Source organism: Pyxicephalus adspersus, chromosome 5 (genome assembly GCF_032062135.1).
Source record: "Pyxicephalus adspersus chromosome 5, UCB_Pads_2.0, whole genome shotgun sequence".
In the NCBI taxonomy this organism is placed as follows: Eukaryota; Metazoa; Chordata; class Amphibia; order Anura; family Pyxicephalidae; genus Pyxicephalus; species Pyxicephalus adspersus.
In genome coordinates, this window is record NC_092862.1 from 51,989,437 (window position 1) to 52,001,039 (window position 11,603).

At 35.6% G+C, this 11,603-nt stretch overlaps 1 protein-coding gene across 1 annotated transcript in view; it reads left to right on the forward strand.

Moving 5' to 3' along the window:
- The window catches only part of DOK6 (docking protein 6), a 221,279-nt gene that overhangs the window by 175,280 nt on the left and 34,396 nt on the right, over positions 1-11,603 (forward strand). The window lies entirely within an intron of this gene.

The following is an 11,603-nucleotide window of genomic DNA, read 5'->3' on the forward strand; positions in this document are numbered from 1 at the left end:
GGGCTTGCCATCTATATGAAAAGTTTTTATGGTGCACCTAATTCACAAATCTCTTCTATGTGTAATGTCCCCTTGTCCCTATTATCAAGGGATCAGCCCAGCACACAATCTCCATGCAGTAATATCTTTAGGAATACAGTGCCAAGTCAGTAAAAAAAACACCCAATTAAGTTCCTAACTTATTCCTTAGAACATAATGAAATGAAACCCTAATGTTAAGTGTTTTCATTTACATACACTGAATGCATAGTCCTTACAAATATAACTAAACATGTACAGATTTCCACTAATGTCTGTTATTTGTTATTGGATTGTCTTAATTCTTTGAAATATTTGTTCATGTGTGTACGTGTACTTACAGTGTATATGTGAAAAAATCCAATTAAAAAAACATGATAATGTGATATATATACAGTATAAACAGATATATAGTCAAGGCTATTGCATGCATTTCCATTTTTTCCCTGTTATAAATATTCATAAATCTTCAATATTGATGCCAGGCACTTTTAAGGTAACTGACAAAATAGATTACAGTAACGCAATAATGTGGATGTCAATAAATGGCATGGAGCACTGCAAGAGAGCAGACTCATTTCTCAATCTGCTAGAAAAACATTAACATTAGTGTCAAAACAGCACACTATGCTTGGTGAGCCAACTTCTTAGAAGTAAAATGAGATTCCTAAAAATGGATACAACATTCATCATTAATAACTGAGTTGCCAATGATTGCATTTTTACTCTGATAATGAATAATCATACAAACAGTGACAGTGGGGCATTGGTTTGTTTGTCATCTGTAAAGTCACAGGGAACTGCAGAAAACAGTATGCTATAAATCTGTTTTAGTCTTTTTTATTGGTAATATATTATATAATGAAAGGGATCACAGGGGACTTTGTTTCATTTTCATTTTTTAAACCATGTTTTTTCAATTACTTTCAAAATCACATATTTATATGTTAAAAAAGATTGTGATTATGTGGTGTCTCTATTTCAGTGCAGGTATTTATTGGAGTGGAACTGTTATTTTTTCAGTCTCATTTTATCTGACACCCAGAGGGTGTTTATTTTCAGGGGTCAATGGTTGCTGTGTTTGGGGTTACAGGTTTAATTTTACATCTAGATTAGGGTTTAGGTGGTTAATTTCAAGGGTTATCTTTAAAAGGCAAGGCAAAAAATTGTTAATTTGCCACAATTTTTATGCCTTATCAATGTGCATTTGTGTTGTTGCTCTGCATCATTCTTGCTGTTTTAGGTGGTAAATCTAGAATTTAGAAATTTTAGAAAGTTTAGAAAATAGAAATGATGTACCAGTGATTCTGACACTTTGATGATGTCATGATCATATAATTCTTTGGAAAAAGTTGATATGGATTTAGGTATATAAACCAATTTAAGGGAAAGTGGTTCTCAGTTAGCTTGGTTTGTTTTTGGTGGAAGGATAATGTTACTTATGCAACAGTTTTGAGTTTTAACCCAATGTGAGACATGCTGTTGAGCATTGTAAAATATAATATTAATTTAAAATACATCGTGTAACGTTTGTAGTGTTTAGTGTAACACTGCACAGAGGTTTTTCCAAAAGTATAGCAAGTTCAGACAAAACTAAGTTTTTTAGACTATACTGCACTGCTTAGTCTTTCATGTATGTCCAACAGGACCACTACCAATACAGGATAATGTGTTTGGATCCAGCCCCTTCAATAAAAAGGTCAGGGTATGTTGAAGGAGTATAGGGAAAGCTGACAAATGACAAAGGGAGAGATTCGGGTCAGTTAGAAAATTTTACTTTTCTGATTTATTTTCTGATTTCTGATTGACTCAAATTTGGGTAATCAGCAACCTTTGTTGCCTTTTTTTACTGGGAAATTTTTGTCTTGTACTTAATTATGTGCTTAATGGAGTGGATTAGGTGTAGGGTGGTGAATATGTACCCCCCATCCCTCCCTGTACTAGATATTGCCATGGGAAGGGCTATATGGCCTAGCGGCTACTTTTCAATAGAAATATAATGTATTATAACTAGCTAAGGTGTATAAAATATTTCACTATATAAATATTCACCTTTTTTTAATATCTTAGCTGTCCTTGGAACACATGATATTAAATGACATTTTCATCTAGCTATAAAAACAACAGCAGCTGAACCTTGATTTTATTTTAAATTTGAGTATTGCAGAATTCAACAAGGTTTTGTGGAACTCCAGGTAAAATCACTAATACCTAGTAACAATGAAAGTTAGATTATTGTGAAAATGAAAGCTTTCCCTAATATACTGCACTATGCTCCTGACACCCTGAACAGTGTGTCAATATGCAATATGTGTCTACATCCTGAAAGGATATAATAATGGAATAATATATATATATATATATATATATACATTTTTTAAATTTTTTTTAACAAAAAGGCAGAGCGCTGTCAATAAAATGAGATAGTCTTTATGAACAGTATAATATAAAAGCTTTCCTGTATTTGAAACAAAAGTCACGACTTTGGTACTATGCAGCAGAGACTTTAGTAAACATTGAGGTCTCATACTGGGAATCATTTACAATAAGGAGAAATGAAATGTCACACCAATTATTTGGCTGTAGAAAGTGTAAAGAAAGCTGACTAAGATTATGGCCAGCTTCCCAGTGATTGAATTACACATATCTGATCTTAGTTGCTTGCTGCCATTCCGGCATTCTCCAAAAAAGTTCACTAAAATTGAATTTGGGTCTTGTTATTACTATAAGAAATGTATGACAAAGCAAGTTTTACTTATTTTAGAATTGAAAAAATCCATCTTTTTAATGTTTGCATTTTACGAGCAAAATGTTGCATGGTTACCTTAAAAAAAATTTCCATTATTTTACACTTAGTTGGGAACAGAACAATGCTGCCAAAAATACAATAACAGCTGAAGCTCACAAATACTGATAATACACAATACATTTGTTAATAATCAAAATCTGAAAATATTCTGCAACAGACTCATTTTATTCTCTAATTAGTATGTGCTTTAATCATTACTTAGTTTATTAATGGTTTAAAACAAATTTTTATTTAAAAAAGAAGTGTTAGCTACATTCGATTTGTGGAAATCATGCCTACGTGCGAGCACTACAAAATGTCTGCTATGACCTTTGTTATCTGACAAACCCTATGAAACATTTTTTTACCTTCTTACCAGGGTACAAACTTTCAACAATGGGCCTGATTTATTAAAGCTATCCAAGGCTGGAGAGGATACACTTTCATGAATGAAGCTGGGTGATCCAACAAACCTGGAATGGATCTGATCCAGGATTGAAAACATTTGCTAACAATAGGGAACTTTTTTTTCCCAAATATTTTTATAATAAGGTTTAACAGTGATAAACAGTAATACACACGGAATCATAAACACAGGATATTACAAAAGAGAGTTTCAAAACATAAACAACAGTGCAAGTACCATACCACAAAAATAGGCAAATATCGGTGAACAGTATTACAAATAAAATAAAATCTCAATAGTCATCAACATACAATGCAAATACAAAATACATACAGTATAATAAAATGTCCAACCCAAACAGTAATATCAGTAAACAAAAGTGCTTACATCTGCAGTGAATCAACCTCTATAGAAGGATCATGTTCTAGCTCCCTTCCTAAGTACCATGATGTGTCGAAAAAAAATGTACAATTTTATTTTTGTGGCAGTATTAGGTGCAGCAATAAAACTCTCCCATGCTTTAAAGAAGGATTGTGTTTTGGATTTTTTATGTATGACGGTCCACCCATTCCATCCTAAATAATTTGTGTAATTTGACCATAAAATGATGTATTGTTGGGGGGGAGGGTTCCAACCAGTAATGCTAATTAGTTTTCCTGGCTACTGCTGAAAGTAGCAATGCCAAATGTCTCGCTCCTCTAGAGAACCGAAAAGTAGACCTCTCCACCATTCCAAAAACAGCCCATTCAGGGGTAAATGGTACAAAAGGTAATAGTTTAGTACAAATATCACTCACCACATGACTCGAGAATCGTTTAATACATGGGAATTCCCAGAAATTATGAAAGAGAGTAGCTGCAGGGGCACCACATTTAAAGCAGGTATCTCAATAAAATGGGCTTGATTAGGCGAAATGTAATTCTTTTGAAAGAGACGAAAAAACATCCCACGATACTGAGTTGCAGGTATCGCTTTCCAGAATATTCTATACAATTGTAGGATTTTAGCATATGGTTGTTTGAAAAAATATTAGTGCCACCTCGCCATTCCTGTTTTAGTGGTAGAAAAATCCAAATCGGTTCTTAAAAAATCATACAATTTACAAATAGCTTTGGAGGATGTGGGAGGAAAGAGTAGCATTTTATCTCAGGGATTGCAGCGGTCATGTGGAGATAAAGTCCTGGCCACTTTTGCAGCATAAAGCCGTGCCTGGATAAACAGAAAAATACTGCTGGCCATATAAGGGAATCTTTTCCTAGATTCTGAGAAAGAATAGGTATTGGTAATTGGATTGATCAGCATTCTCACTGAAGTCAGACCCCTCTCAGCCCAGTCATCAAGTACAGAGGAAGATAACCCAGGGGAAAATTCCATAATACCCCTTAGCGGGAGAAATAGGGAAGAATGTGCATTGAGGGATTGCGATTTACGTAAACAGTGCCATAATTGCCATTGCGTAAACAGTAAGGGATTATTTTGGACCTCCACTGTAAGTAGTTCCCTGTGAGTGTGGAGAATGCAGAATCCCAAGGAGAATGCAATGAAAGGTCTACCTGCAAATTTGTATAGAAAGAGGTACCGTGTATCTAATCTTAGTATGTGCAAAAGCGCTGCTCGATTTTATAGGGCCACATCTGGTAAATTAAGTCCTCTGTTTTTTGTTGTTTGTTGCAAGAGCCTACCACTAGCCACAGTATGCTTACCACCCCAGAAAAAGGTCCTAAACAAATTGTTTACGTGGCGTATGTCATGTTCAGGTATAAATATTAGAGGAGCTTACAATAGGAACAAAAGTCAAGGGAATGTGACCATTTTAATCACAGGACTTTTTGGCTAGGTTAGTGACTGAGGATGAAGCCTGGCTCCACATCTATGATCCTGAAACCAAGAAACAGTCAAAGGAATGGCGCCACAGCAGGTCCCCGCCGCCAAAGAAGTTCCAAACCCAGAAATCCTCCAAGAAAGGTGTCATGGCGTCTGTTTTCTGGGACAAAAACGGTATTCTGTTGGTGGGCTCCCTACCTCAGGACTCTAGTATCACTGGACAGAATTATGCTAACCTCTGAAGGTGAAGGAGGCAATTAAGATGAAACGCCGTGGAAAGTTGACCAAAGGGATCCTTTTCTTGTAGGAAAATGCACCTGCGCACACATCCAATGTTGTGGCTGCCAAATTGAACACCCTGGGTTTCCAATTGATCCACCATCCCCCCTACTCATCTGACCTGGCCTTTCCGGACTATTTGTTCCCAAATTTGAAGAAACACCTGAAGGGGCAACGTTTTGAAGACTTTTCGTACGTCAAAGATGCTGCTAAGAGCTGGTTTGCGACCCAACCAAGGGACTTTTTTTTGAACAGTATAGAAAAGCTGCAACTACGTTGTACTAGTGCATTATTCTCAGGAGGGAATATGTTGAATAAATGTGTTATTTTATAACTTTGGCTCTCTTCTTTCTGGGCAAAGCCAGGAACTTCTCAGCACCCTCTCGTATGTGTGTAGTAATTTTCAAAAATAGACAGAATTTCTGCCTGGGTGGAACATTTAACTCTATCACCATTTCTTAGAGTAGGGATAGATCGTTTTGGTTTTTGAGGCGGATCCAAATTATCTAAAAGAGAACCTGTCTTATTTCCCTATCTGTAAAATTTGTATTTGGTATGTCGGGAATTCATTCCAGGTTTGCTGGATTACCCAGCTTCACTGATGAACGTGTATCCTCTCCAGCTTTATAAAATCATCCCTATGTGTATAAGTCAATTGCCATTACTTTGCCAAATTATAAATTATGTAATGTCCTGTTGACTAGCCTTTGCTAATGTGCACTAATATGGGGTTTCAAAACTGGGAGCATAGCAGAAAGTGTTTCCTTTTAGGCTTTTGTCATACACCTCATATAGAGTTGTAGAGGGGGAGAAGGATAGGTAACGCATTAGTCTTTTTTTTTTTGGGGCAGATTTTTTTTGGTTCAAATGGAAAAAAACAGCCTAGGCCTGTCCATAGATCAAATATTGCAGAGAAGTATGACAAAGTGAAAGATCATGTGACCCGACTGACCAAGTAGGTTATTTATTTATAATAGATTATTTAGGTGTAGAAGAGCGTACATATACTTTATGTAAATGACAGTCTTGTTTAAAGGTTAAATATATTCCATCTTACTGGTTGGCTAAGGGTGGCTGGATAGTCACCAGCACTGACACTTGATGATGTGCAAAAAAGCGGTCAGTCTTCAATAGGCTCCAAGTCACGATTTGGAGCTCATAAAGGGCTTCCTTGGTTTGTCCTTGGAAAAGGTAAAGTACTGTAAGTGTAAGCAGCTTTAGGGGATAGCTACAACAAGGAGCACATTGTATCCAGCATGTGCAAATAACTGGTTCAAGTTAACCTGGCAAAGTGTTTACAATTAATTCAGGCCTGTCCGGCTACAATAAAACAAGTTCTACTAGTAAGTTGGTGTCTGAATGCTCAAAGAATGGACTTCCTTTTTTAGCATCTACTTTTTATGTATTAAGTGAAGTGCAGGTAAAAGAAAAGAAAAAGATAAACTAAGAAAGCAGCCGTTTCTGAAATTAATAGCAACCAGGCTATGAATGTCATTTTTATATACTCTTTTTTCCAAAACCGATAAATCACATTGACAGGTGCACTTAAAAAATGCCAGTCCAGCTGCTCAATATGAAACTGCTGAAGAACATAAAACTTAGCTAACGCTGAAAATGCCCACAAACAACAGTTTTAAAATATGAACACTTTTATGGTGCCTTTTCACTTACAGATTTATTTACACCAGGTGGTCTGCTGAAATTTATTGTAAAGCAAAGAAACAGTTTACCAAAAAATTATTCTTTATACAGCCCCAACAAATGTATACCTTATAATTTAAAAATTAATAAGGTAATTATATATTGGTATGCTAAGTTATCCATTTATAGGTAAACTGGCATGAGATAAATATAGGGGTTGCAACTTTACACCTACTTTGACAATGACTGGTGGTTGGCTTTCTGTTGACTTCTTAGTCACTAACCTGGGTTGCTCAGTATACAGAGCAATAAATCAGAATCCGCTTTCTATGGATGTTCTTTGTGAGTAATTCACAGTACACACGGAACAGGAATTAGCATTTTCAGAAGCAATCAGCTGTCATGTTTTGACCAAAACATGTTTAATTTAAACTTGTGTCTATCCCTTAAATAGGTAAATACCAATATCATCTTTTTATTAAAAAAAAAGCGTTAAGCCCTATTTTATCTTAAACATGAAGAATTACTGTAAACAAACTTCAAGGGAAACAAGGGAAAAAAAAAGTTAACTTTCTGCTTTGTAAATACAGTTGTGCAAGTTTTTTTGCATTGATTTAAGTAAATATTTAAAGATATGTTTTGATCTAGCTAGATTCTGCACTGGTTGTCTGAAGCTTTTGTAATAGAATAACCACAATCTCTAAGTTCAGGTCTGCAGAACGGGGGTCTGCCTATGCTTTCACCCAATATTTTGCATTTAGTGCCTCCTACTGGTTAATTGATAACTATTCTTACCATTTAACAGCTGAAAGGCTTGGAAGATACACAAATGTTACCAATCACTTTGATATAATGAGCCTGAATTAATAAATCTTTCCAGGGCTGGAGAGGATACACTTTTATCAGTGAAGCTGGGTGATCCAGCAAACCTGGAATTGATTTCTTAACAGTCATTATCTATTTGTGTTTTCAATTCTGGAGCAGATCGATTCCATGTTCACTGATGAAAATGTATCTTCTCCAATCTTGGAGAGCTTTAATAAATCAGGCCCGATATATTTTTTAGTTTGATTATAATGCACCCATAACATTCAAATATTCAAAAGTGAATGGGAATGTACAATGTGCTTTTATTCTCTATTGGTATATTTACATGCTATTGGAATCATACATTTATCTTTCCAGCTGTAGAAAATCATAAACCACCATACTGGTAACATAGGTACAAGATCATAGAATTATTTTTTCAGTGGATATATTTTTTGCTAAAAAAAAAGGCCTTTAGTCTTTTAAGTGTTATTATAAAATTAAGTCATTCACAAAGCTTTTAAAAGCACAAAATTCAACTGTTTGCAACAGTGTTAGGATGACATTTGTAAAACTGTAAACACCTAATAGTCATATTGTGACTAGTGCATGAGAAAGTTTAGGGTTATTTAATATAAATACACCTATCAAAAATTACCCTGGGCAGCAACAGCAATTATGTTTTCATGTGAATGTTTTCCAACATCTATTTGGTAACTGATTTTATTTCGTAAAGACTGAAAAAAAGCACAGATATATCTAGCCAACCTTAATGATATTATGTTCATACTCATCTATTAATACCACTATACAAATAGCTGTTAATATAAGCATGAACATATAACCAATGTGTTGCAGCTAGCTCAAAATATAAACAGATCACCGGTAAAGCACAACTAAGCCCATTTTTAAAATAAAATTGTGATCAGCCAGGCCCTTACCTGCCTGATCACAATTGTTTAAATACACTCAACCCTCCTCATTCATTCACAGGCACCGCCATCTTCTTACTGGTTTCGACTTTCAGCCATCATGCAGACACATGGGAGTTTATTTAGTCCCAGAATTCACAGGGGAAGCTGGGATGTGCCTCCGCATTTATTTATTTTTTTTTACAAAAGAAGACATCGATCAGGCAGGTAAGTAGATTTTTTTGTGGAAGTAGTAGTTTGCAGTACATAAGTGGTACATATGGGCTTGCTAGCTAAAAGTAGTTCAGCATCCCGGTATACTTAATTCCAAAAACTATAGTTGATGTATGACTTTACCTCCAACATGTAAAACTGAGTTCAGTGTTACATACCCGACTACAACATACTTCAGACCAAGCCTTAATCTGCAATTTACTAAATATTTATAGAAAAATGTACATAAAGCCAGCAAATTTCTGATAATGGGATTATCATTTACACACATAATTAAGTAACACAGTAAGTGTATTTTTTGGATACCACTACAGAAATTCTTTTTGTACACATATATATTAAGAGTGGTTGCTAGCTTGGCCCTAGATTCTGTTGAATAAACTAAATTTTTATGACTATTGTCACTGAAAAGGAGAGAGAAATAGATGTATGCAGGCACTCATTTTCTGACCACAAGTATCCACATTGGTTTTTTTAATCAATTATTCAGTACACCTTGTTCACTATGTAAAGGTCTTCAGCTGTCTTTTAGAATACAGAAAAGCTGAATGTTTTAATATGCCCTAGGTTTAAAAAGATATGCAGTTATTAGCACAGCAGATATTTCACACAGAAGACTTCACTAAAACATATTTCCATTCTACACATTATCAATTCAGAAAATCTTAAAGTTCAAGCAAACAATTAAAACTAACTTGTTACAACATTATTAAAGTTTTGAAAATCCTGTTTATATGTTCAATAGTATTATATATAGCATGTACACAGAAATAATTATTCGATCAATCATTTTTTTATTTTCCAGTTCCGGCTCCCCTATGGTCTGCTGTATTGCTTCGTCTCTAGGTATAAGGCTGTTGTTTGGAAAGCTCAATAGGGTTGCTTTATTTAAAGATGAGATGATATGGTAATGCTAATAAAGGTGAAGTTACTATGAATATTCAATATTATGCAAGGCACAATAAATGGATTTTACTTGTACATAACTTTGGGACTCAAAGCCTCATCTACATTAGTCATGGTTAGTCAGCAATACCATCAAAGTAGTCAACTATATGAACATAAAATAAAACCTAAAAATGGATTTGATGATGGAACATTTATGAGCTCAAGTACGGGCTTCTCCAGAAATGTTCATTAGTACCTGTAACCACCCATGGTTAAGAGATAAGGCCATTTTTGTTACCACAATTACCCACCACTGGACCCTGAACAGTAACAGGCAGTAAAGTGACCCTTTGTATAAAAAGTTGGGGACATCTGACTATTAAATTTAGAGTTGTTTACTGATCTGCCACAATGGATTGATGCATAATGTTGGGAGGCCATTGTACACAGGCTGGATCGTGACAAACAGTCATGACTATTTCGAGTGTCTTTATAGCTTTTTTATCTAGTATTCCAAATGTTATTAAAATTTGAACTCAATGAATTAAGGGATATAATTCGAAAGAGTAGAAAGACACAAAGTGGAGGGCGTTATCATGATACTTGCCCAGGGCCCCAAAACCCAGACATAAATGGTCAGGTGACCATAAACCTTTGAATGTGTAATGTATATAAAGCTCATTTTTTCTTTTATTACAGATAGTAGTGATAGCAGTATTACAGATAGATGGTGCAGTAGAAGTATGAATGCCTGTTAGGAGTACAATTCAGTAACAGGCAGCAGCAAAGTTAATGTAAAAAAAAATAAAAAACAGTAAATTCACTAATGTGAAAAGATATATAATGTACAATGAAGAAAGACAGTCTTTATTTAGTTTCAGAAGTTTTACTATTGAATGTCTAGCTACAACTATTTGTTGGTTGATTGTTCATTTTTGGTTAACCTCTCTGGATTTATGAAGTCATAACATAAAACATTTTTTAATCTTTTTGTGTTTTGATCTTATTGTGTGAAACTATATTTGATGGGCTAGTTGCTCAAATAATATATTGATTGGTTTAGTGATGGGACATAAACATTTTTATGCTATCTGCTATGTTGTGGACCGTATTACATCCAACATCTTGATAAGCTATACACAGGTTGACAATCAAAAATCCAGCCATCGATAATCCAGTCCCTTCAGTTTTCCAGCCTGAATTTGAGATCGCATTTTCAATACATTGACTGCAGTACACTGTTTGGCCACTAATGTTTTGATGGCGCTGTTCTGCAAAAACAGCTGTTAGGTCTTGCTTGCTAAACTAAATACACATTGAGATGTCCCTGCTGCCTATAACTGTGCTAGATGTCTGCGGGTGCAGCGAGAGGAAGGCTGGCCTGTGTGTAAAGGTAAGTATAAAAAAATTTGGAATTTTCGAAAATCCGCCACTCCTCAGGTCCAGGGGTTGCCAGATTTTTATTGTCAACCCGTAGTGAGTTGTCCACATTTGGTTGGAGTTTTTTTTTGATCTGGAGATCCTAAAGAGATCAAACACCAAGCTATGATTGTTCCCTTTTCTACAGCATGGTCTTCCACTAAATTAGTGCATCTTTGTACCTGACTGACAGTCCTGATTGCAGGTTCGTTGAGGGTTAAGTGTTGATGGGAACATGGATTAAAGATATAGTGCCCCTGATTCATCATTGAAATCCGCGATCGCGGGAAGCGCGATAATACGCGCGACCCGCGATCGCGGATTACCGCGGTCCGGGACTCGAGTGCGCGCGTCCACTCGCATCCTGAATCTGCCGGCCGGATTCCTG